The sequence below is a fragment of the Herpailurus yagouaroundi genome, unplaced genomic scaffold, assembly GCF_014898765.1.
Source record: "Herpailurus yagouaroundi ecotype Mexico unplaced genomic scaffold, PumYag 139, whole genome shotgun sequence".
NCBI classification, from domain to species: Eukaryota; Metazoa; Chordata; class Mammalia; order Carnivora; family Felidae; genus Herpailurus; species Herpailurus yagouaroundi.
In genome coordinates, this window is record NW_024412394.1 from 22,933,614 (window position 1) to 22,959,972 (window position 26,359).

The 26,359-nt window shown below is 41.0% G+C and overlaps 1 protein-coding gene across 1 annotated transcript in view; it reads left to right on the top strand.

Moving 5' to 3' along the window:
• Positions 1–16,964: 16,964 nt before the first annotated feature.
• RAB23 (RAB23, member RAS oncogene family) overlaps positions 16,965–26,359 on the top strand; it is a 38,223-nt gene continuing 28,828 nt past the window's right edge. The window contains exon 1 of the mRNA XM_040473842.1: positions 16,965–17,239. The gene's annotated coding sequence lies outside the window, so the exon portion shown is untranslated. The remainder of the gene's footprint in view (positions 17,240–26,359) is intronic.

Below are 26,359 nucleotides of genomic sequence, written 5' to 3' on the forward strand. Positions count from 1 at the left end.
TGCTTCCATCCTTCATGAGACTGCTTCCCAGTAGAGTGTCCCTATTCCTACACTGGCTCTAAGAGTGCAGCTTGCAGGACCAGCCAAGGAGTTGACGGGAGAGCCTTCAATGTGCATCAACTGAGGACAGAGTGATATTGCCACCCCGTGAAAAGTCTGACAAATGTAGAATTGTCCCTCCTGGTATTTAAATGTAGGAATCATTGACATTAAAAAATAATAATAAAAATCCTGAAAGCTTTCAGAGGGATAGGAAGGAGAGAGCTACCAGTAATGAATGTGAACTGGGTTTTCCAGCTGTGCTGCCCTCCCAGTACCAGTACTGCATCCACTAGGGGGCACCATTCACGCTATTCTATGGGAATGGTATCCTGTGACTAGAACATTAGCAAGTGAGGTATGATGCAGAGGGACACAATAGTGAGTACAGACATGGTCCTCTGCATTGATGCAGCTCACTCTAGCACTCCAACTCAAAATGCTTGGAATTCACTCTAAGGAGATGACCAATTAATTACAGAACTCTGCTTAAACATGTTACAATTGGAAAGCATGAAAGAATTTAACAACCCCTGAAAGGAACAGAGTAAGGATCTGGCAAACAATTACATGCAATGATTTTTAAGTAGGAAATATCCATACATGTGTCCCTTTCAAATGACTGAGAGAAATGCTGATACATGTGGAGGACACATATGTGATAATGCTATTTTTGAAGACTGGATTTTGAAATTCCTCAAAGACAAAAATGAAAGTAAAAGCTGAGAATTTTATAAAAGGCAAGGACAGTAGTGAAATTGAACTTGTGTGTGTCTACTCACAACAAGCAAGCAAAATGAAATGGACCTCTGTTTAGGGACATGACTACATTCTTAAGCTTTCAATCATGATCAAAGAGTAAACAACTTGAACTGGGTCACACTAATCTTTAATTACCCACCTGAAATATTGGGGGTGCCCAGCTGACCAGGCCTTAGAGCATGCAACTCTTCATATTGGGTTTGTGAGTTCAAGCCCCACGCTGGGTGTAGAGCTTATGTAAAAACAATAAAACAAACAAACAAACAAAACATTGTGGCAAACATGCTTCCCTTGCATGTAGTTGGCATTCAGATCACTATGGCATTCACTCACAGCTGTTTGGTGAGGGCCAATTTCAGTATCTAGCCTAGCTTTTTTTTTTTTAAGTTTATTTTTCAAAGAGAGAATACAAGTGAGGGAGGGGCAGAGAGAGAGAGAGAGAATGGGAATTGCAAGTAGGCTCTGCACTGCCAGCACAGAACCCAGTGTAGGGCTCGATCTCATGAACCGTGAGGTCATGACTTGAGCCAAAATCAAGAGACACAACCGGCTGAGCCACCCAGGCACCCCTCTAGTCCAACTCTAATATGCAACTAATTTGGGCACGGTTTGTGCAGGAATTTGACAGAGGCTGTTAGAAAAGATTGAAAAACCTGGCATTGGAAAACTGACCTAGAATTTGGATCCAGAGAGTATTATAAGTACATATTCAAGTGTAATCATCAGCCCTCAGGTCTGAAGATGATACAGCCCTGGGACAGAACACACATAGTGGCTTTAAGCTTTGCTGCAGGAAGACTTGAGTTCCTAACCCCAGCTCTCATCAGCAGAGAGCCCCAAGAATATCCCTGACCTCCCCAGCTGCAAAGTCAGGATGATAATGCTCCTGTGAGTTATGAACTTTAAATGAGATGCCATATGCAAGGTGCTTAGGATGGTGGCTAACATAGAAAGCACTTGCTAAATAAATTTGAATAGGGGACTCCTGACTGGCTTAGTCAGTGGAGCATCTTGATCTCAGGATTGTGAGTTCAAGCCCCATGCTGGATGTAGACATTATTTATATATTTTTTAATGCTACAGTTATTTTGCACAGGGAAAAGTAAATTTATTACTTGAGGGTGGAGCACAAAAGCCTCAAAACAACATTTCTTTAAAATAGACTCTATTTTATTTCTTTAAAACAAACTTCATTTCTAAGACAAAATTATTTAAGCCACAGTGCTACTAAATTGCATTAAATACCCCACTATCAATAAAATCACTATGCTAAATATTGGCAGAGTATCTAAAACATGAAATAGGGGTGCCTGGATGGCTCATTTGGTTAAGCTTCTGACTCCTGATTTTGGTTCAGGTCATTATCTCATGGTCATGAGATGAGCCCCGGGCTGGTGTGTGCTCTGAGCGTAAGCCTGCTTGGGATTCTCTCTCTCCTTCTCTCTCCCCCCTCATCCCACTCACGCTCTCTAAAAATAAATAAAACATTTTAAAAATAAATAATTAGATAAATATGAAAATTTTTAAGTTCAGAATTTTATTTTTTTTAATTTTCTAATGTTTATTTTTTTTAAAAAAAATTTTTAACGTTTATTTATTTTTGAGGCAGAGAGAGAGCATGAACGGGGGAGGGTCAGAGAGAGGGAGACACAGAATCTGAAACAGGCTCCAGGCTCTGAGCTGTCAGCACAGAGCCCGACGCGGGGCTCGAACTCACAGACTGTGAGATCATGACCCGAGCCAAAGTCGGCCGCTTAACCGACTGAGCCACCCAGGCGCCCCTCTAATGTTTATTTTTGAGAGAGAGAGAGAGAGCATGAGTGGAGCGTGAGGAGAAAGAGCAGAATCCAAAGCAGCCTCCAGGCTTTGAGCTGTCAGCACAGAGCCCAACACAGGGCTCGAACCCACTGACCTCAATATCATGATCTGGGGTGAAGTCAGAAGTTTAACCTCCTGAGCCACTCAGGCGCCCCAGGTTGTTCCAAATTTTAAAGAAGTTACATTATAGGAGCACCTGGGTGGCTCAGTCAGTTAAGCATCCAACTTCAGCTCAGGTCATGATCTCAGGGCTTGTGAGTTCAAGCCCTATGTCAGGCTCTGTGCTGACAGCTCAGAGCCTGGAGCCTGCTTCGGATTCTGTGTCTCCCTCTCTCTCTGCCCCTCCCCTGCTTGTGCTCTGTCTCTTTCTGTCTCTCAAAAATAATAAACATTAAAAAATATTTTTAATAAAAAAGTTACATTATATCTTTTACTGCTTTGTTCCACACTGTTGATGCACGTTACACAAAATTTTAGTTTTGAAATTCATTTATTTTTTGATTATTGGATTTATCTTTCATGAAATTGTTATTAAGTAGTATATTTTTTTTTTAATTTTTTTTTAACATTTATTTTTGAGACAGGGAGAGACAGAGCATGAACAGGGGAGGGTCAGAGAGAGGGAGACACAGAATCTGAAATAGGCTCCAGGCTCTGAGCTGTCAGCACAGAGCCTGACGTGGGGCTCGAACTCACGGACCAGGAGATCATGACCTGAGCCGAAACCGGCCGCTTAACCGACTGAGCCACCCAGGCGCCCCTAAGTAGTATATTTTAAATTAAACAAGGGCTTAACTTTAACTCCAACCCAATAGCAATACATACAGGTAGTTTTCCATTCAAATTTACAAAAGCATTATTTAATAGTAACAAAAATACATAAGGGGTTCAGTTTTCCTTTTAATCCAAAGGGTTGTTTGTTTGTTTAGAGGAGGGGGGCATGAGTGGGGAGAGGGGCAGAGGAAGAGGGAGAGAGAGAATCTTAAGCAGGCTCCACACCCAGCTCAGAACCAGAGGCAGGGATCAGTCTCACGTCCTGAGCCAAAATGAGTCAGACACTCAATCAACTGAGCCACCCAGGCACCCCAATGTTTTTATTTTATTTATTTTATTTATTTTAATTTTTTTTCAATGTTTATTTATCTTTGGGACAGAGAGAGACAGAGCATGAACAGGGGAGGGGCAGAGAGAGAGGGAGACACAGAATCGGAAACAGGCTCCAGGCTCTGAGCCATCAGCCCAGAGCCCGACGCGGGGCTCGAACCCACGGACCGCGAGACCGTGACCTGGCTGAAGTCGGACGCTTAACCGACTGCGCCACCCAGGCGCCCCATGTTTTTATTTTTAAGGGACATTTACCAACATCCTAACATAGATATTTCAAGAGAGAGAAGAAAAGGAGCACCCTGTAATAAAAGTTATTACAGCCAAATAACATAGTTACCTAGGAGTTAGGTGACTGGACATTTCAGAGTCCACTGTGGTTTTAAATACTTTCTACTAGCAAATAAAGTCACTTATATAGTAGGCTTATGTATTTTAGGGTGAGAACGTAAAGAGTTATAATGGTATACGTGATATTTGTAACAGTTAAAACTGAATAAATCTACCTTTTAATTAAATGACTGCAGTGTGGGACAAATTTTCACCTCACCAGTCATTTTGTTTTCAGAGAAACATGCCATAAGGATAGAGTAATGGGAGTGCTTCAGCAAGTTACCAGCAACTATTTAAAACGTTTGGAAAAGGATGCTAACAATTAACATTTTATGTTAAAGTCACTTTAAGGTAGACACTAGGTGCTGAGGCCATTTGCTCATTCTAAGGTCTTCAGAAAATATCCCAGTCCTTAAAAGTCACAGGCACTGTAAAATACATCATTGAGAGTTCTTTCTAAGCATTGCATTCTGTGACCAGAAGCCTTTTGGGGTACAGCAATCCCACTACCACCACCACCTTCTTTCCTTTTGTTAACCACGCCCTTAAGTACACCCTCAGGGCAAAATGTCCTTGATCTGCTCTAGAAATAAGACACCTATTCCGGAACATTCTCCTCAGAGGTGGTCCTCCTGGTAGTCCCCGATTTATACTCCCCAGCCTCTAGGCTATAAAAACAAGTCTAACGGGAGCTGAGGTTGCAGCGATCTACTCATCTTACTGCCTTCCTGGCACCAAAGACACAGCTTCTGTCCCTACTTGCCCTTAACAGACCATTTCTCTCAAGCTGGATTTGTCCACTCTTTTCTTCAGTCTTGTGGCTCCTTTTGCTTTTGGAGTAATTTTGCATATAACTCCCTATCATGGAACACACTGCCAACTTTTGAAACAACTACATAACTTCCTTCCACAGTGAAGAAAGGTGTTCACCCTCTTTTTGGTAGTGCTTTACTTTATTTTTAAAAAGCAGCATGTGTGCTATCATTTGGGGGCAGATAAAAGGAAATCATTTGGCCCGGTTTTTTGTTTCACTGCAGCTGACCCTTGTACAACATGGAGTAACTGGGGTGCTGGGGTGCAAGAGCACCTGGCTCCAGGGGCTCCAAACAGACCAGGATCGGCCACTCGCAGCTGACAAAATCCAAAGGCAGAGGGATGAGAGGCAATGAAACAAGAAAGAGTTTATTTCAATGATGCCGACACGGAAGACAGCAGACTACTGTCCCAAAAACTGTCTTCAAAGTGCTGAAATACTTCGGGGTCCCTGGGTGGCTCAGTCAGTCAGGCATCTAGCACTTGATTTTGGCTCATGTCATGATCTCATGGTTTGTGAGACTGAGCCCCATGTTAAGCTTTGAGCTGACAGCACAGAGCCTGCTTGGCATTCTCTCTCTCCCTCTCTCTGCCCCCCCCCCCACTTGTGCACACATGCACGCATGCTCACACTCTCTCTCAAATACACTTCCAAAAAAAATCATAAAGAAGAGAAAATACATTTACAGTACTGTACTGTTGTGTATAAAAAAATGTGTATAAGTAGACCTGTGGATCCGTGCAGTTCAAGAGTCAACTGTGTATCTGAGCCTGTATTTTTCCTTCACTTGAAAAAAGAAAGGGTGTTCTGATTCTTGACTCATGGCCCAAATTTTTAGAAAGAAATTCCTGTAACATGTGTAAGAACAATTCATTGTTTCTCTTCAGTTTGCTAGAAATTCTTTCAGAAAGCATCCGATTCTATTTGCTTTAGTTTTGTGCTTACTCAGCAGCCTTCTGACTTGCAAATTGGTCTCCTAAATGTACATACCCACAAGAAAGAAAAAATTCAGAAAAGAAGAAAAATGAGAAAGACGGAAGCATGAAATGGAGGCTTCTGCTTTTTTAAGCAAGAGATCATGTTTTGTGAAGAAACCTTCAGGTCTGGTTATCATCCTTGGTATATATCCTACTTATGAGACTAACATTCTGCTTTATGTATATAATAAGCTTCTTGGAAGATGATTGGTTTCCCGTTCCCTAATCATCCCTTGAGTGAACTGGTAGAATACGATTCTTAAACATATAAATCTGAGGAGTAGAATCTGGACCTGCCATGTGGCCCTGAAGCAACCTAAAAGCACCCAGAGGTGTCTTTGTAATTATCACCAATTCATCATCAATGCAACACTTGTTTTGTCCTGCATTCTTTCTGGGTTTTTTTTTTGGTTTTTTTTTTTTTCTGTCTACATTTAAATTATGTCCCGTGAGGGAAAAATATTTTAGGAGGAAATTCAAGACAGACTATCATTTTTTTTATAGAAGAATTTCTGAATCTCTGAAGGCTTGATAATGCCCAAATTAACCTGTTTATTTTTTTAAGTTTATGTATTTTTGAGAGAGACTGAGAGAGTGTGAGCAGAGGAGGGGTAGGAGAAAAGGTGACTCTCAAGCCAATAGCACAGAGCCTGATGTGGAGCTCGAATTCATCAAACCATAAGATCATGACCTGAGCCAAAACTAAGAGTCAGACACCTAACCTGACTGAGCCACCCAGGCACCCAAAGCCTGTATGTTTAGAAGGAACCAACTATAACTTGGGATAGAGAGAAAAGCATTTAATACTTTGCTCAGTTCATAAACTCTATATCCATTTGACCTTAAAGTATGAGATAATTGAGTTCACTGTACTTGTATTATTAAGGACCCTTATGGAATATAGTGTAAATGAAATTTTTCAAAAGGGAAATAAATACAAGTTTACCCTTTTGATATATTTTGCCAAATTGCCCTCTGAAAGGATTGATTTCATTTCTCTTCCAACAATATACCAGGCTTCCCCCACTCCTAAAAGTAGAGCCGTCCTATGAAAGCTTTAGCCAAAATGGCATAAAGCAGGGGCACCTGGCTTGCTCACTCAAAAGAGCATGGTACTCTTGATCTCTGGGTCATGAGTTCAAGCCCCACATTGGGTGTAGAGATTACTTAAAAATAGATAAATAAATAAATAAATAAATAAATAAACTCTAAGTCAAATTGGTGTAAAGCAAAGAAGCAATTACCATTAATTTACATGGACAAACTTTTCATCATTCCCAGACCCCCCCCGCAATAACTTCTCTTAGGTTTTTCCAGTATCTTAGAACACATCTTGCCAGTAGATGCACAAAATAAACGGAGACAGAGCACAGAGCATAGGTGCTCACAGGCACAGTTCAGACCTGTGGCCAGTCATGCTGAGATGCTGGGTGTGGATCTCAAGGAGTTAGGCAGGGCCTCTCTCGCTGCTCAGGTGCCCGCTGCTTGTACCATAACAGTCTGCTGCAAAACAAACACTCAATGCTATTTTCGATTTTTATCTTTTGTTTTTTGTTTTTGTTTTTGTTTTTGTTTTTGTTTTTGTTTTGTAAAAGCCCAAATCCTCTTTGGACTTCTTTTGGTTGTGAAAACATGTACTAATGTAGGTCTTCTGTACAAGCGAGGCGTCATAATGAGAATTTGTGAAAAACGGGATAACTACATATCTCTTCCCCCACAGCTTTACTCACATTAAGTAGTGTTATGCTGTTAATCCTTGTCAATTAGATACAAGAAAAATTATATCCTCATTGTTTAATTTCAGTTCCTTAATTGTGTATGATATTAATACACTTTCCTGTATTTCTTTTCATATTCGACGTGTCGTCTTTGCCCATGTTTCTATTCAGCTGATGGTCTTTTGCGTATTGATGTATGAGTCCTTTCTACATTAAAGAAACTAGCCATTTATCTGTCAAATGTTGATAGTACTTTTTCTTAATTTGTTATTGGTTTTGTGTATTATTATTTATAATTCAAGGTGAGTTTTTGAGACAACAAGCATTTACCAAGAAACAATAAAGTAATCTCTGACTACATCAAACTAAAAAGCTTCTGGGGTGATGGGTGGCTCAGCAGGTTAAGCAACCAGCTCTTGATTTCAGCTCAGATTATGATCGCACAGTTGTGAGATGGAGACCTATGTCAGGCACTGCACGAACACTGCAGATACTGCTTAGGACTCTCTTTCTCTGCCCCCCCCCCCCCAAGCTCTCTCTCTCTCTTTCAAAATAAATAAATAAACACTCACAAAAACGTTTAAAAAGCTTCTGCAGGGGCGCCTGGGTGGCTCAGTCGGTTAAGCTTCCGACTTTGGCTCAGGTCATGATCTTGCGGTTCACAAGTTCGAGTCCCACGTCAGGCTCTATGCTGACAGCTCAGAGCCTGGAGCCTGTTTCACAGATTCTGTCTCTCTCTCTCTCTCTGCCCCTCCCTGGCTTGTACTCTGTCTCTCTCTCTCTCAAAAATAAATAAAACATTTTAAAAAATTAAAAAAATAAAAAGCTCTGCAGAGTAAGACAATCAACAAAATGAAAAGGCAACCTACAGAATGGGAGAAAATATTTGCAAACCATATATCTGATGTGGAGTTAATATCTAAACTATATAAAGAATCCATACAACTCAACAGAAAAAAGAAAGTCCAGGGACTTCTGACTGGCTCAGTTGGTAGAGCATGTGACTCTTGATCTTGAAGTTGTGAATTCAGGCCCTATGTTGGGTATAGAGATATCTTAAAAAAAAATCCAATAAAAAAAAAGGTAGAGGAACCAAATTGGTATTTTTCCAAAGAAGACATATAAATGGCCAACAGATACATGAAAAGATGTTTAATATCACTAATCATCAGGAAAATGCAAATTAAAACTACAAAACTCACACCTGTTAGAATGACTGTCATCAAAACAACAACAACAACCAAGAAATAACAAGTGTTAGCAAGGATGTGGACTTGTGCACTATTGATGGGAAAATAAATTGGTGCAATCACTATGGAAAACAATAGGGAGGTTTCCCCCCAAACAGTCCCATATGATTTAACAGTCCCACTTCTGGGTATAAATCCAAAGGAAATGAAAACAGCATCTTGAAGAGATATATGTACTTTCATATTCATGGCAGAGCCAAGACATTGAAACAGCCTGAGTGTTTGTCAGTGGATGAATGGATAAAGACAATACAAACATACATATAATGCAATAGTATTCAGCCATGAGAAAGAAGGAAATTTTGCCATTTTCAACAACAGGGGTGGACCATGAGGGCATTATGCTAAGCAAAATAAGTCATTTAGAGAAAGACAAATACTTTAAGATATCAGTTACACATGGAATCTGAAAAAGCCTAACACAGAGAAACAGAGTAGAATGGTGGTTACCAGGGACAGGCATGTGAGGGAAATGAGAAATGTTGGTAAAGGGTACAAACTTTCAGTTATAAATGAATAAGTTTTGGAGCTCTAATGTGTTGCATGGTAATTATAGTTAATAATATTGTATTACTTATTTGAAAGTTGTTAAGAGAGTGTATCTTAAATGTTTTTACCACAGGGTGCATGGGTGGCTCAGTCGGTTAAGTGTCCGACTCTTGATTTCAGCTCAGGTTATGATCTCATGGTTTGTGAGTTTGAACCCTGAGTCGGGCTCTTTGCTGATAGGGCAGAGCCTGCTTGAGATTTTCTCTCTCCTTCTCTCTATGCCGCTTCTCTGCTCTCTCTCTCTCTCTCTCTCTCTCAAAATAAATGAATTAAAAAAAAAAGAAATTATATTAAAAAAATGTTCTTACCGCAAAATAGAAATGAAATGATAATCATGTGACATGATAGAATGTTAGCTGACTCTATGGTGGCAATCATTCTTCAATATGTTAGTATATCAAATCAACACATTGTACACCTAAATTTACACAATCTTATATGCTCATTATATCTCAGTAAAGCTAAAAAGTTTTTTCCAAATAAATAAATCTTAAATGTTTCTTTTTTAAAAATTATCTTTTAATGTTTATTTATTTATTTATTTATTTTTTCAACGTTTTTATTTATTTTTGGGACAGAGAGAGACAGAGCATGAACGGGGGAGGGGCAGAGAGAGAGGGAGACACAGAATCGGAAACAGACTCCAGGCTCTGAGCCATCAGCCCAGAGCCTGACGCGGGGCTCGAACTCACGGACCGCGAGATCATGACCTGGCTGAAGTCGGACGCTTAACCGACTGCGCCACCCAGGCGCCCCAATGTTTATTTATTTTTGAGAGCGAGAGAGACAGAGCATGAGCAGGGGACTAGCAGAGAGAGAGAGGGAGAGAGAGACAGAATCTGAATCAGGCTCCAGGCTCCTAGCTGACACACAAAGCCTGACCTGAAGCGGGGCTCAAACCGTGAACTGTGAGATCCTGACCTGAGTTGAAATCAAAAGATCCTGACCACGAAGTGAGACACTTGGACCAACTGAGCCACCCAGGTGCCCCTAAGTCAAATAAATTTTAAGAAATGAAATGAAGAGGAGCAGAGAGTATAAAAGGATCTAGGGGCGTGTGGCCGGCTCAGTTGGAGGATCGTGCAACTGTTGATCTCAGGGTTGTGAGTTTGAGCCCCATGTTGTATAGGGAGATTACTTAAATAAAAATAAAACTTTAAAAAAAGGATCTAAAAGGTAATCCCAAGCCTCCCAATTGAGAAATAAAGAGTATTTCAGAGAGGACATCTCTCAGCACACTATTTCAACAAAATCAAATTTATGTAAGAGAAAGACCTGGGCAGTGAAGGAGAACAAATATATATTTTTTAATGTTTATTTATTTATTTTGAGAGAGAGAGAGAGAGAGAGAGCGAGCACATGAGAGCAGGGGAGGGGCAGAGAAAAGGGGAGAGAATCCCAAAAGGCTCCATCCTGTCAGCACAGAGCCTGATACAGGGCTCAATTGCATGAACTGTGAGATCATGACCTGAAATCAAGAGTAAGAGGCTTAGGGGAGCCTATGTGGCTCAGTTGGTTAAGCATCTGATTTTGGCTCAGGTCATAATCTCACAGTTTGTGAGTTCAAGCCCCACATTGGGCTTGCTGCTCTCAGTGCAGAGCCTGCCTTGGATCCTCTGCCCCCTCTCTCTCTGTCCCTCCCCCACTCAAGCTCTCTCTTTCAAAAATGAATACACATTAAGAAAAAGAGAGAAAAGAAAAGAGATGCTTAGCCAACTGAGTCACCCAGGCACTTCAACAAAGATTATTTTTTATGTTCTAACAATTGATGAACACCCTAAATCCAGAAGTGTATGCGATGGTACAGACTAGCTAGCCCATTGAGACAAGAACAATCGATGACAAACCAAAAAAGGAAATCTAGAAAGAACTGACTATTCCCTGACTCACACTGGCTAGGGATTATAATTAGTAGCATAGTGATCACTATCAGCAAGTTCATGAGATTTATAATAAGAAGTATATGCTTAGTCTTTGTCCCTCTTCCAGGCATAGGGCTCCTAAAGCCCTTGGAATTTCCTAGGGTTGGGAGCAACAGAGGCCTCTTGTTGTGTTAATAAGGTGAATTTCGCACACCACCTAAGGATAGGGGGATGGTTGCCAGGAGAACTAACCTTGTGATTAGAGAGTTGCCTCCCACCATCACCTCTGCAAGGGGAGGGGGCCTGGAGTTGACTCAATCGCCAATGGCTAATGGTTTAATCAATCATGCTCACGTAATGAAGCCTCCATAAAAGCCCATGAGGGCTGGGCCAGAGAGCTTTTGGGTAGATGAACAGCGGAGATGTGGGGAGACTGGACATCCGCAGAGGGCATGAAGCTGCATGTTCTTTCCCCATTCTTCTCCCTATGCATCTCTACCATCTGGCTATTGCTGAGTTATATTCTTTTATAATACACTGGTAATCTAGAAAGTAAAACGTTTCTCTTGAGTTCTCTGAGCTGCTTTAGCAAATTAATCAAACCCACGGAAGAGATCATTGGAACCTCCCATCTATAATGAATTGGTCAGAAACACAGGTGATAACCTGGGCTTGTGACTGGTATCTGAAGTGTGGGGGGGGGGGGGGCCCCCGCGGCGGTGGTGGAGAATGAACACAGTCTTGTAGGACTGAACCCTTAACCTGGGGAACCTGATGCTATCTCCAGACGGAAAATGTCAAAGTTGAGTTGAATTGTAGGACACCCAGCTAGTGTCCTGGGGGGGTGGGGTGGGGGGTGGCTCCCACACATTGGAATTAGGTGCCAGAATCTCAGATGGTCATTCAAGAAACCTGTGAGTCATTCCTGATGTTACCTCTTTCCTGTTCCATAGCCAAGTCCTAGGCTTGGCCTAAGCCAAGACAGAGAAAGACAAAAATCATATGACTTCACTCATATGAGGACTTTAAGAGACAAAACAGATGAACATAGGAAAGGGAAACAAAAATAATATAGGCGGGAGGGGGACAAAACAGAAGAGACTCATAAATATGGAGAGCAAACTGAGGGTTACTGGAGGGGTTATGGGAGGGGGAATGGGCTAAAGGGGTAAGGGGCACTAAGGAATCTACTCCTGAAATCATTGTTGCACTATATGCTAACTAATTTGGATGTAAATTAAAAAAAAAAAAAAAAAGAGTAAGTCATTTTTCTTTAATGTGTTTCTTTTCACCCATATACAATTCATGATCCCTGAAAACTATTTGGCACGTTAGTGTCAGACATGGTGAAACAACTAGCAAAGGACTTTTTGCTGGGTCAGTGAAGGTACTAGATTTGAAGAATCACTAAATTACTTAAAAATATAACTTTTCAGAGGCACCTGGATGGCTCAGTTAGTAGAACATGCCGCTCTTGATCTTGGTATTGTGAGTTCAAACCCCACATTGGGCATGGCAATCACTTAAAAATTAAAACAAAACAACAACAACAAAAACTTTTCATAATGTTTTCCCTAGGAGCGCCTGGGTGGCTCAATTGGGTTGAGACTCTTGATTTTGGCTCAGGTCATGATCCCAAGGGCATGGGATCCAGCCCTGAGATAGACTCTCCACTGAGTTTGGAGCCTGCTTGGGATTCTCTCTCTCTCTCTCTCTCTCTTTCTCTCTCTCTCTCTCCCTCTCTCTCTCCCCCTTTGCCCCATTCCCCTCTTGAGTGCTGTCTCTCTCAAAAAAAGAATATTTTCCCTAAATAATTTTGCACAACTCATTTCTAGATACAGCAGGTGAAATTTCTTTCAAAGGCCTTCAGACTAATTCTATTGCCATTTTTGCTACAGCACAACTGCAGGATTTAAAAGGCCAGATCTGGGGCACTTGGGTGGCTCAATCTGTTAAGCGTCAGACTTCAGCTCGGGTCATGATCTTGCAGGTCTAGGGTTCAAGACCTGCAACGGGCTCTGTGCTGACAGCTCAGGGCCTAGAGCCTGCTTTGGATTCTGTGTCTCCCTCTCTTTCTGCCCCTCCCCCACTGGCATGCACATGCGCACACTCTTTCTCTCTCTCTCAAAAATAAATAAATTTTTAAAAAATAAATAAAAGGCCAGGTTACCACTTCTTGGGTACAGTCTTGAATCAAATAAAAGGTAGACATAATTGCATTAGAATGTGCAATAATCCCATGGAAATGGAAAAGGGCCTTCAAGAAGTTTTTCTCAAATTTGAATCCTCAGATTTATTTTTTGATACTCACTAGAATTTTCTCTTTTTTTTTTCCCATTTAAAAAATTGTGGTGGGGTGCCTGGGTGGCTCAGTCAGTTAAGCATCTGACTTTGGCTCAGGTCATGATCTCACAGTTCGTGAGTTTGAGCCCTGTATCAGGCTCTGTGCTGACAGCTCAGAGCCTGGAGCTTGCTTTGGATTTTGTGTCTCCCTCTCTGTGCCCCTCCCTCCTCTCTCTCTCTCTCTCTCTCTCTCGAATAAACATTTAAAAATTTTAAAAATTGTGGTAAAATATACTTAACACAAAATTTACCATTTTGACCATTTAAAAATTTTTTTTAATGTTTATTTTTGAGAGAAAGAGACAGAGTGGGAGTGGGGGAAGGGCAGAGAGAGGGGGAGACACAGAATCTGAAGCAGGCTCCAGGCTCTGAGCTGTCAGCACAGAACCCAATGCAGAGCTTGAACTCACAAACCATGAGATCATGACCTGAGTCAAAGTCTGATGCTTGACTGACTGAGCCATGCAGGTGCCCCACCATTTTGACCATTTTCAAGGGTAGCGTTCAGGGGCATTAAGCACATTCATGTTGTCCAATCATTAATTACCACCATCCATCTCCAGAACATTTTTCACCTTGCAAAATGGAAACTGTACCCATTAAATACTAACTCCCCATTCTCCCCTCCACTCTCCCTCTGTCAACCATGATTCTACTTTGTGTATCTATGAATTTGACTACTTTAGATACCTTCTATAAGTGGAATCATACATTATTTGTCCTATTGCGACTGGCTTCTTTTATTCAGCACGATGTCTTCAAGGTTCATCCATGGTATACCATGTATCAGAATTTCCTTCCTTTTTAAGGCTGAGTAATATAATAAATGTCATATTTATATGACACTTTATCAATTCATCTGTTGATACACATTTGGGCTGCTACCATTTTTTGGCTACTGTAAATAATGTTGATATGGACATGGTTGTACAAATATTGGTTTGATTCCTTGCTTTCAATTCTTTTGAGTATATACCCAGAAGTGGAATTCTATTTTTATTTTTGTGAGGGACTGCCATATTGTTTTCCATAATGGCTGTACCATTTTACATTCCTGCTGGCAGTGCACAGAGGTTGCAATTTCTCACGAACCTTGCCAACACTTGCTATTTTCTGTTTTGTTTTGTTTTATAATAGCAATTTATCTTTATTTTTTTTAATTAATTTTATTTATTTATTTATTTATTTATTTATTTTTTTTAAATTTTTTTTTTCAACGTTTATTTATTTTTGGGACAGAGAGAGACAGAGCATGAACGGGGGAGGGGCAGAGAGAGAGGGAGACACAGAATCGGAAACAGGCTCCAGGCTCCGAGCCATCAGCCCAGAGCCTGACGCGGGGCTCGAACTCACGGACCTCGAGATCCTGACCTGGCTGAAGTCGGACGCTTAACCGACTGCGCCACCCAGGCGCCCCAATTTTTTTTTTTTTAAAGAGAGAGCGGGGGAGAGGGGCAGAGGGAGAGAGGGAGAGAATCTTAAGCAGGCTCTGTGCTCAGCACAGAGCCCAACTTTGGGCTTGATTCCAGGACCCCGGGATCATGACCTGAGTTGAAATCAAGAGTCAGACCCTCAATGGACTGAACCAGCTGGGCGCCCCTATAACAGTCACTCTAATGGGTGTGAAGTAGTATCTCATTGTGGTTTTGATTTGCATTTTACTAATGATAAGTGATATTGAGTCCCTTTTCATATACTTATTAGTCATTGTACACCTTCTTTGAAGACATGTCTATTTAAGTCCTTTACTCATTTCTTAATGAAGCTTTTCCTTTTCTTTTAAAGGGGGTGAGGGTGAGTACATTACTCAAGTTTAAGGGACTACTAACCAAATCCTAGAGATAAATCCATTGGCTACTTGGCATTAAATTTCCTATAAATAACCACTATGTTTACAAAACAATATTGCAATTATAGGTAAAACATTTGAAATTAAAAATTTTTAATTTTAAAAACTACTGCTTGGGGCGCCTGGGTGGCGCAGTCGGTTAAGCGTCCGACTTCAGCCAGGTCACGATCTCGCGGTCCGTGAGTTCGAGCCCCGCATCGGGCTCTGGGCTGACGGCTCAGAGCCTGGAGCCTGTTTCCGATTCTGTGTCTCCCTCTCTCTCTGCCCCTCCCCCGTTCATGCTCTGTCTCTCTCTGTCCCAAAAATAAATAAACGTTGAAAAAAAAAAAAAAAACTACTGCTTGTGAAATATAATTCACATACAGAAAACTGTGCATAGGAGTACAATTTGGTGAATTTTTACAAATGAACACATATGTGTAACTAGTGCCAAGATCAACAGAGAGAGCCTTACTAACACCTTGGAAATCCCTCACGCAGTCACTATCCCTTTCCTGCAACGGTAACCATTATCCTAAATTTTAGAGGTTTTTTTTCCCCCTGTTTTTGTGCTGAAAAAGTCTTACCCATTAAGTACTTTTTGTGCCTTACTTTTTGTTCAAATTTACATTTCTGCAGTTAAGCCATTTCGTGTCGGTAGTTGTGGGTTATTCTTCTCATTGTTGCACAGTATTCCATTGCATGAACACTGTGTGAATTAGGTAATTTATTCTATCGTTTATGGTCTTTGGGGTTATTTCCATTTGGGGGCTATTAACACAAATGCAGTTGTGAACATTCTTTTGCCGTGTTGGTGCAAGGTAAGTACTCATTTCTCTTGGCTGGATTAGTAGAGGTGGAACTGCTGGGTCATAGGGTACGCTTCTTTAGGAAACAGTGCCCAATTGTTATTTAAAGGAGTTGTTCTAGTTTACTTTCCAGAAGCAGGGTAGATGCATTCAGTTACTCTACATCCTTGGAGTATTTTGCCAACAGTTGGTATCTTCCTTTATTCCCTCTATTCTATTGTATTGTGAAATATAAAAACAACAGAAGCAGTTTAGATTGCTTTCAGGGGGAACTTTTAATTGTTGGTTTGGTTCTCTCAACTGTTAACCATCTCCGACTTCTACTCTCTCCAGCTGCAACGGGTGGACTGTGAGTGCGTTTTCAGTTTTGCTCAACATTTTTTGCTCACTCTACCACTTGGATGTCATCCGGTGGAGAAAAAAAGGTGTGTGTCCAAGGCAGGGCAAGTCCTTTGAGTACTCTGGAAGTCTGATCACTTAGTAGGCGAAACCTATGCGGACCTTCCTCGGTCAGTGCTATACTAGGATCCACGATCTAGGAGCTCCCGCCCGCCGCTGCGGTCCTCACTGCACACCGGGTTCCCCCAGACGCACCGGGAACGCAGAAGAGCCGCCGGGAACGCGGGAGAGCCGCCCTCCCCGAGAACCAGCCAGAACGCGGGTGGAGCAGGGCGGGGGGACCGGTCCGCGCGGAGCATGCGCAGAACCAGCCCAGCGCATGCTCCGCAGAGCGGCGCGTCCACAGATGAGGGGAGTCGAGTCTCCCGCGTCCCACCATCCTTGCCAGAGTTGCTGCTGAGTCGCTCGTGCTGAGCCGCTCGTTCTGAGCCCTGGCTGGCAATAAAGTTCGTTAAAAAAATCATAGTCATTTTTAAGAGAGTGAAAGAGGGCGCGAGCCAGACGGGCGACCCCGCCGGGGGGAGCTGGCGCGCTGGGAGGAGGAGGAGGAGGAGGTGGCGGCGGCGGCAGCGGTTGCGCCGCGACCAGGAGGAGCCGGTCGCGCCGGGCGGCGGGTCCGTGGCCAGCGGGGACGGTGAGTAGCAGCCTGCACTCCGGGCAGCCGCGCGGCTCTCACTCGCCCTCTCCAGCGGTTCAGGACTCCCCCGGCTCTGCTGGGGAAGGACCCACTTCTCCCCGGGGTCCCGGGATGTGCCGTACTCCGGGGACTGGAGAGGGGTGTCGGGGACAGGGGCCTCCAGGCCCGTGCTCCCATCCCCCGGCCCCTGAGCGCCCTCTCCCCCGCCTCGGAGCGCGGTGCCCAAGTTCCAGCTGGAGGAGGTGGGCGGCAGCTCCTGCCCGGCACCCATTCTCCCCGCCCCGCGGCCGGGGCTCCCAGGGTGTGGGTCCCTGGAATTGCCCTTAGGGCGGGAAGGAGCGAGAAGGCGCGGGGGAGAGGCGCTGGCCTCCAGCCTGGCTGAGCACCCAGCTTCTCGTCTTTCCCCAGTCCCCAGGTGGGGAAAGGGCGACCCCGGCCGGGAGACACAGCGGCAGGGGGCGTTAAGTGCCGGGTGAGGTGTGATGGGTAGGAGGGTCCCAGGCTTTACCCCGGCTTTTAGGCCCCCCTCCTCCTTGCGGAGGGGCCCCCTCCTTACCCGCGGCCCCACCCTTCCCTAGTTTCTCGCTCAGTGACTGCTAGAATATGAATGAGCCAGACTGCACTATTTCATTTACACTGGCTGCCGCAGAATTTCTTAACTCGGAGAACCGAGGAGCCTTCAGCAGCTCCCAGACGTAAGAACCTGAGGGTGTGTGAGAGTATTAACTTCACTATCAGGAGTGTCAGCAGAGTCTGAAAAGGGCCGGGTACTTCTTTAGGTTTTATATAACTCCTAACGTCTTCTGGGTAATTTCACTGAACCTAACAAGTTTTTTCAGTGTTGTTATAAACATAATCGTACTGTACTTAAGTACAGGCTGAGATGAAAAAGACAACCCTTTTAATCAGCGACTTAGCTCATATTTTTCTTTTCTAGTTTATTAGATTGCATTGGTTGGGTAAATCTTTAAAATTAAATTGGGGGAAAGAGTATTTATGTAAAGCATTACTGTAAGCTTTTTAATTATCATACCCAGATTTATGCTTATTTTTTTTTTCAACGTTTATTTATTTTTGGGACAGAGAGAGACAGAGCATGAACGGGGGAGGGGCAGAGAGAGAGGGAGACACAGAATCGGAAACAGGCTCCAGGCTCTGAGCCATCAGCCCAGAGCCCGACGCGGGGCTCGAACCCACGGACTGCGAGATCGTGACCTGGCCGAAGTCGGACGCTCAACCGACTGCGCCACCCAGGCGCCCCTATGCTTATTTTCTAAGAACTTAATTGTTTTGATATAGTGCCTTAAGTCGAGACAGTAGTAGTAGCTGATAATCAACCACAAGAGTCAGACTGCCTGCGTTAAAATCTGATTGCACTTTCTTTAAATTAAAAAAGAACTTATTATTTATTTTGAGAGAGAGAGAGAGAGAATGAGCTGGGGAGAGGCAAAGAGAGAGAGGGAGAGATAATCCCAAGCAGGCTCTGTAATGTCAGCTCAGAGCCTGATGCAGGGGCTGGATTCCACCAACCCTGAGATCATGACCTGAGCCAAACCAAGGTTGGAGGCTTAACTGACTGAGCCACCCAGGTGTCCCTTTAAATTTTGTTTTTAAAATTATATGATAAAGGGCACCTGGGTGACTCAGTTGCCTGAGCCTCTGACTCTTCGTTTTCACTCAGGTCATGATCCTAAGGTCATGGAATCCAGCACGGCATTGGGCTCTGTGCTGTGCTTGGAGCCTGCTTGAGGTTCTCTCCTCTCTCTCCCTCCCTGACCTGTGTGTTCGTGCTCACTCGTGCGCTCTCTCTCTCTTTCTGTCTCTCTCACGATAAATAAATAAACAAACATAAAATAAAATTAAATGGTAAAAGTGACTTTTTAGGGGCTTTGTGGTTCTATGAATTTTAGATTAATGCAAACACCACTACAATCTGAACTATAGAACAGTTCTTACCACCGCCCCATCTCTGCCAAACTCATACTGTCCTTTTATATCTTTTCCCTTACCCCTAACCCCTGGCAATCACCAGTCCTTTCCAGATGTCATATAAGTGGAATCATACAATATGTAACCTTTAATGCTGACTTCTTTTCACTCAGCTTAATGTCTTTGAGATTCCTCCAAATTGTTGTGTGTATCAATAATTTTCTTTTTTTATTGCTAAGTAGTGTTCCATTAGGTAGATGTGCCACAGTTGTTTATACATCCACCCACTGAAGGACATTTGGAGAGTTTCCAGTTTTTCGTGATTATAAATGGAGCTGCTTATAAACATTCATGTACAGGTTTTTGTGTGAATGTAAGTTTTCATTTTAGGGTATTGCTAAGAGTGGGTTGCAGGGTCATATAAAATATGTTTAACTTTATAAGAAACTGTCATGCTGATTTCCAGAGTGGTTGTATCATTTTGCATTCTTACCAGCAATGTGTGAGAGAGTGCCTGTTGTTCTACATCCTCCTAAGCACTTGGTATTGTCAGTAATTTTAAATGTAAATGTAAAAGTAAATTTAAATTTTAAATTTAAATTAGCCATGCTAATAGACGTGTGGTATCACATGATTTTGATGTGTCTTTAACTAATGGTTAACGATGTTGAATATCTTTTCATGTGCTTATTTGGCATGTATAATCTTTGATGAGTATCTGGCCAAGGGTATTGCCCATTTTCCAAATGGGTTGTTTGCTTTCTTATGTTGAGGTTTTTTTTCTTTTTCTTTTTTTTAAAAAAAAAAATTTTTTTTAATGTTTATTTATTTTTGAGACAGAGAGAAACACAGCATGAACGGGGGAGGGGCAGAGAGAGAGGGAGACACAGAATCGGAAGCAGGCTCCAGGCTCTGAGCCATCAGCCCAGAGCCCGATGCGGGGCTTGAACTCACCGACCGCGAGATCGTGACCTGAGCTGAAGTCGGACGCCCAACCGACTGAGCCACCCAGGCGCCCCGAGTTTTTTTTCTTATGTTGAGCTTTGAGGGTTCCTTATATGTTCTGGAAACAAGTTATTTGGTAGATATGTGCTTTGCAAATACTTTCTTGTAGTTTGTAGCATGTCTTTTTGTTCTTTTGACAGCATCATTTCCAGAGCAAATGTTTTTCGTTTTTATGAAGTCTCATTTATCAATTTTTCCTTTTAAGAACTCTACCTAACACCAGGTCAAGATTTACACCTTCTAAAATATTTCTTCCAAAAAATATGGTTTTATTTTTATTTTATTTCAGATTTTATTTTTAAGTAATCTCTACACCGAACATGGGGCTCAAAATCACAATGCCAAGATCAAGAGTCACAGGTTCTACCAAACTGAGCCAGACAGGCACCCTTATAGTTTTATTTTATTTTTTAAAACGTTTTATTTATTTTTGAGATAGAGAGTGAGAGTGCAGGGGAGTGGTAGGGAGAGAGCGTGACAGAAGATCTGAAGCAGGCTTGGCTCTGCACTAACAGCAGCTAGCCTGATTCAGGGCTGGAACTCACAAACTGTGAGATCATGACCTAAGCTGAAATCAGGAGTCTGATGCTCAACTGAGTAAGTCACGCAGGTGCCCCTATATTTTTGTTTTTATTTTATTTTTTAAAAATGTTTGTTATTTTTGAGAGAGAGAAGGAGAGAGAGCATGAGTGGGGGAAGGGCAGAGAGAAAGGGAGATAGAGGATCTGAAACAGGCTCTGAGCTGACAGCCGAGAGCCTGATGTGGGGCTTGAACTCATAAACCAGGAGATCATGACCTGAGCTGAAGTTGGATGCTTAACCTACTGAGCCACCCAGGAGTCCCTTTTTTAAAAAAATTATTATTATTATTTTAATGTTTGTTTATTATTTTTGAGAGAGCACCTATAGTTTTACTTTTACATCTTTGATCCATTTTGAGGTTTAGGCAGATGTTTGCTTTTTTACATATGAATGTCCAATCGTTCCATCACCATTTGCTGAAGACATTGTCTTTTTTCCATTGAATTGTTTTTGCACCTTTGTTGAAAATCAATTGACTGAATTTGTGTGGGTCTGTTTTTGGGCTCTCTGTTCCATTGATTTATGTATCTTTGTCTTTGCCAGTATCATGCTGTCTTAATTAGTATAGCTCTTTGGTGTCTTCAAATTGGCTAGTATGATTTCCTCCAATTTTATTCTTTTTCAAAATTGTGTTACCTATTCTAGTTTATTTGCCTTTCCATATAATGTTTAGGATCAGCTTGTCTTGGAATACCTGGGTAGCTCAGTCTGTTAAGGGACCAACTCTTGCTGTCAGTTCAGGTCATGATTTCATGCTTTGTGAGTTTGATCCTTGAATCAGTCTCTGCACCGTCAGTGTGGAACTTGCTTGGGATCCTCTCTCTCCCTCTTTCTCTGCCTCCCCTGCTTGTACTTTCTCTCTCAAAATAAAAAAAATAAAAATAAATGTAGAATCAGCTTGTCTTAAATACAGAAAAAAAATCCTGCTGGTACTTTGGAATTGCATTAAACCATAGGTCAATTTGGGGAGAAGTGCTATTTTTACTTTGTTGAATCTTCCACTCTGTGAATATGGCATATCTTCTCATTTATTTAGGTGTTTATTTCATTAGTGTTTTATAGTTTTCAGCATATAGATCCTGTACGTGTTTTGTTAGATTTATACCAAAGTATTTAATTTTTTTTGGAACTCTTGTAAATGTCACGTAAAAATTTTTGGTTTCAGGGTGCCTGCCTGGCTCAGTTGGAAGAGCATGTGACTCCTAATCTCAGGGTAGTGAGTTCAAGCCCCATGTTGGGTATAGAGATTACTTAAATAAATAAAACTTAAAAAAATATTGTTTCCTGCTTTCAAATTGTACATTGTTAGGGTATAGAAATACAGTTCAGTGTTGTTTGTTGTTTTTGTATCTTGTGCCTTTGCTAACCTGATTTATTAGTTCCAGGATTATTTTTTTTTAATTCCTTTAAGTTTCTATAAAGACAGTCATGTAATTTGTGAGTAGGGTCACTTTTATTCATTTTTTCCCTAATCTGTGTTTTATTTGTTTTTTTGTCACCTGTTTCTCTGGCTAGAACTTTGTGTATAATGTAGAACTTTGAGTGGTGAGAGTAGAGATCCTTTCCCTGTTCTTAGTCTAAGGGTTAAAACAGTCACACTTTCAGGTGTGTGGCTCAGTCAGTAGAGCTTGTGACTCTTGATTGCAGAGTCATGAGTTTGAGCCCCATGTTGCGGGTAGAGTTTACTTAAAATTAAAAAACAACAGGTTTTTAGAGTTAAGTATATAATATTAGCTGGTTGTGTTTTTTTTTTTTATATATGAAATTTATTGTCAAATTGGTTTCCATACAACATCCAGTGCTCATCCCAAAAGGTGCCCTCCTCAATACCCATCACCCACCCTCTTCTCCCTCCCACCCCCCATCAACCCTCAGTTTGTTCTCAGTTTTTAAGAGTCTCTTATGCTTTGGCTCTCTCCCACTCTAACCTCTTTTTTTTTTTCCTTCCCCTCCCCCATGGGTTTCTGTTAAGTTTCTCAGGAGCCACATTAAGAGTGAAACCGTATGGTATCTGTCCTTCTCTGTATGGCTTATTTCACTTAGCATCACACTCTCCAGTTCCATCCATGTTGCTACAAAGGGCCATATTTCATTCTTTCTTATTGCCACATAGTACTCCATTGTGTATATAAACCACAATTTCTTTATCCATTCATCAGTTGATGGACATTGAGGCTCTTTCCATGATTTGGCTATTGTTGAGAGTGCTGCTATAAACATTGGGGTACAAGTGCCCCTGTGCATCAGTACTGCTGTATCCCTTGGGTAAATTCCTAGCAGTGCTACTGCTGGGTCATAGGGTAGGTCTATTTTTAATTTTTTAGGAACCTCCACACTGTTTCCCAGAGCGGCTGCATAGCTGGATAGTTTTTTAATAGACACCATTAATCAGGTTGAAGGAGTCCTCTTGTGTTTCTAGTTTGCTGTTTTTCTGACAAATGGATGTTGAGTTTTATTATATATTTCGTGTGATATATGTATCAGTTGATATGGTGATGAGGTTTTTCTTTGCTTTGTTAATATGGTTGATTACACTGATTGGTTTTAGGTATTGAACCACCCTTGCATTCCCAGAACAAAGCCCACTTGGTCCTGGTAATTCTTTTTATATATTCCTGGATTTGACTTGCTAATATTTTGTTGAGGACTTTGGTGTGTCTGTGTTCATGAGGGGATATTTGTCCAGTTTTCTTTTTTGTACTGTCTTTGTGTGGTGTTGGTATCAAGGTAATGCTGGCTTTATAAAATAAGTTGGGAAGTGTTCCCCTCTTTTCAGTATTCTGGAAGAGATTGTGTATCATTGGTGTCAGTTCTTGAAAAGCTTGGTAGAATTCTCCCGTGAAATCACCTGAGCCTGGAGATTTTTCTTTGAGTTTTTAAGTTACAAATTCAATTTCCTTTATAGTTATAGGGCTATTCAAATTATCTATTTCATATTGAGTGAGTTGTGGTAGTTAATCCTGTTTAAGGAATTGGTCTATTTCATCTATGTTGTCAAATTTATGTGTGTAGAGTTGTCTGTTGTATTATCCTTTGGAGTCCACAGAGTCCATAGTGACATTCTTGATTTTTTTTTTTAATTTTTTTTATTTTTTTAATGTTTGTTTATTTTTCAGAGAGACAGAGACAGAATGCGAGTGGGTTAGGGGCAGAGAGAGAGGGAGACACAGAATCCGAAGCAGGCTCCAGGCTCTGAGCTGTCAGCACAGAGCCCTACGTGGTGCTCGAACTCACGAGCTGTGAGATCATGACCTGAGCCGAAGTCGGACGCTCAACCGACTGAGCCACCCAGGCGCCCCATGACATTCTTGATTTTATTCCTAATATTGGTAAATTGTGTATTCTCTTTTTTTTTTTTTCTGTCAGTTATACTGATCTTTAAAGAAACAGTTTTTTGTTTAATTTTCCCTGTTTTTCTGTTTCCAATTTCATTGATTTCTGTTCTTTATTATTTCCATCATTTGCTTTGGGTTTATTTTGCTCTTTTTCTAGTTTCTTGAGGTGGGAGTTTAAATGATTGAGACTTTTCTTCTTTTCTAAGGTAAGCATTTAGTGCTATAAATTTTCTCTTTCAGCACTACATTAGCTATGTCTCACAGATTTTCACGTTGTATTTTCCTTTTCATTCAATTAATTATTTAAAAATTATTTAAATATTTAAAAATTAAAAAAAATTTTTTTTCTTGTGCACCTGGGTGGCTCAAGTCGGTTGAGCATCCAGACTCTCGATTTCGACTCAGGTCATGATCCCAGGGTCATGGGATCGAGCCCCATGTCAGGCTCCACACTGAACATGGAACCTGCTTAAGATATTCTCTCTCCCTCCCTCCCTGCCCCTCTTCCCACTCATGCTCTCTCTTAAAAAAAAATTATCTTCAGCTTCAGTCTTTGGCTCACACATTGTTTTTAGTTTGCAAATGTTTGGAGATTTTCCTGTTATCTTTCTGTTTTCTGTTAATTATTTCTAGTTCGACTGCATTGTGGTCCCATTATTTTAAGTTTGTTGAGGTTTTTTTTTTTTTAAATCACCTGCAATTTGTTTTATCTTGGTATATATTTAGTAGATAGATTTAATAGATACTTAAAAAGTAGTATATTCTGTTGTGTGGACAGTTCTATAAATGTCAGATTCTGATTGTTTTATTGTTATTAGACTTTAATTTTGTTTTAAGTATATCTCTTTGTAACTTCTTCAGTGGTTGCTCTGGATATTACACTATATATATATATATATATACACACACACACACACACACACACTATGTACGTACATATGTGTATGTATAAATATATGTATACACACATATGTATATATGTATACATGTAATATACATATATATGCACTTATATATATACACACACATATATATACACTTATATATATAATTTATCACAGTCTTTTGGAGTCAACATTTTACCAGTTCAAGTGAAGCATAGAAACTTTACTTTCCTTTACATTCCTTTATCTTCTCTCATTTATAATTAGTTATCGTAAATATTTTCTCTATACATACTGAAAACCACACAATTGTGTTTGAGTCCAACATAATTTAGAACATTCAAGAGAAGTCTTGTATTTACCTGTATTTTTGCTCTTACCATAGTCGTCTTTTCATTCTTACACTTTTTTTTTTTTACATCATTTAATTATGTTTGAGGTGGAGACCTAGAACCTGTACTTGAACAAATCCTCCTAGATGATTCTTATGATTGTGCAAATTTGTGAAGCAGTAGGGACAATTACTGAGACTCCGTGGTGGGGGATGGGGGAAATGTTCTTCATGTTTCAGACTTGTTTTATGTAATGGTTGTATAGATGGATTTTCAGTTAAGGTAGTTGGAATATAATATTGTATAATAGAAATTTAACTAGTAATTTTAAGAAATGGAAGAAATTGACTTTCTGTTCTTTTCAATCTAAAATGCAGACAGTACACATTGTATTACTTTCATTATATGAGTAACTGTAACTAGTCTGAAACTAAAGAAAGAATGTGTGGTATAAGATTATTTATAAAGGACTCATTATAACCTGAACAGTGAAGCACTGTAAGAGTTCAGTGCTGACACACAGTTGTATATTATATAAAATCTTTCTTAGGGGTGCTTTTCTAGGGATAGTAATTATTACTTGTGAGGTTGAAAAAGCAGTTTTCTTAGATATTTTATTTGTTACCCATATGGTGGTGACTATGGAGGATTTATTATGTTGTGTGAAACTACCATTTTTTGAGTGCTTGATTTTCATCATGCTTAGTGCTTTATATGTGCCATTGATCAACAATCTTGTGAGATAAATATCCTTAGTAAACTGAAGTTTAAAGAGGTCAAGCAGTAACTTCACTAAGAGCAACTTTAAATCAGACCTCAACTCTAACACTCACCATCTTAATCTTAGTCTCCGTGAAAGGTAGAACTATGTAATCTAGGCCTTTATTAATACCTAGATATCATACATTTTGCTACTGATCAGGATTCAAAAATGAATATTATTGTTCCTCTTTTCAAATAATTTACATGATCTAAACAGGATGGTAAGGGGGCCTCCATCATGGAAACAAATTCTTGCAGTGCAATATAATTATTTCTCCATAAAACAAT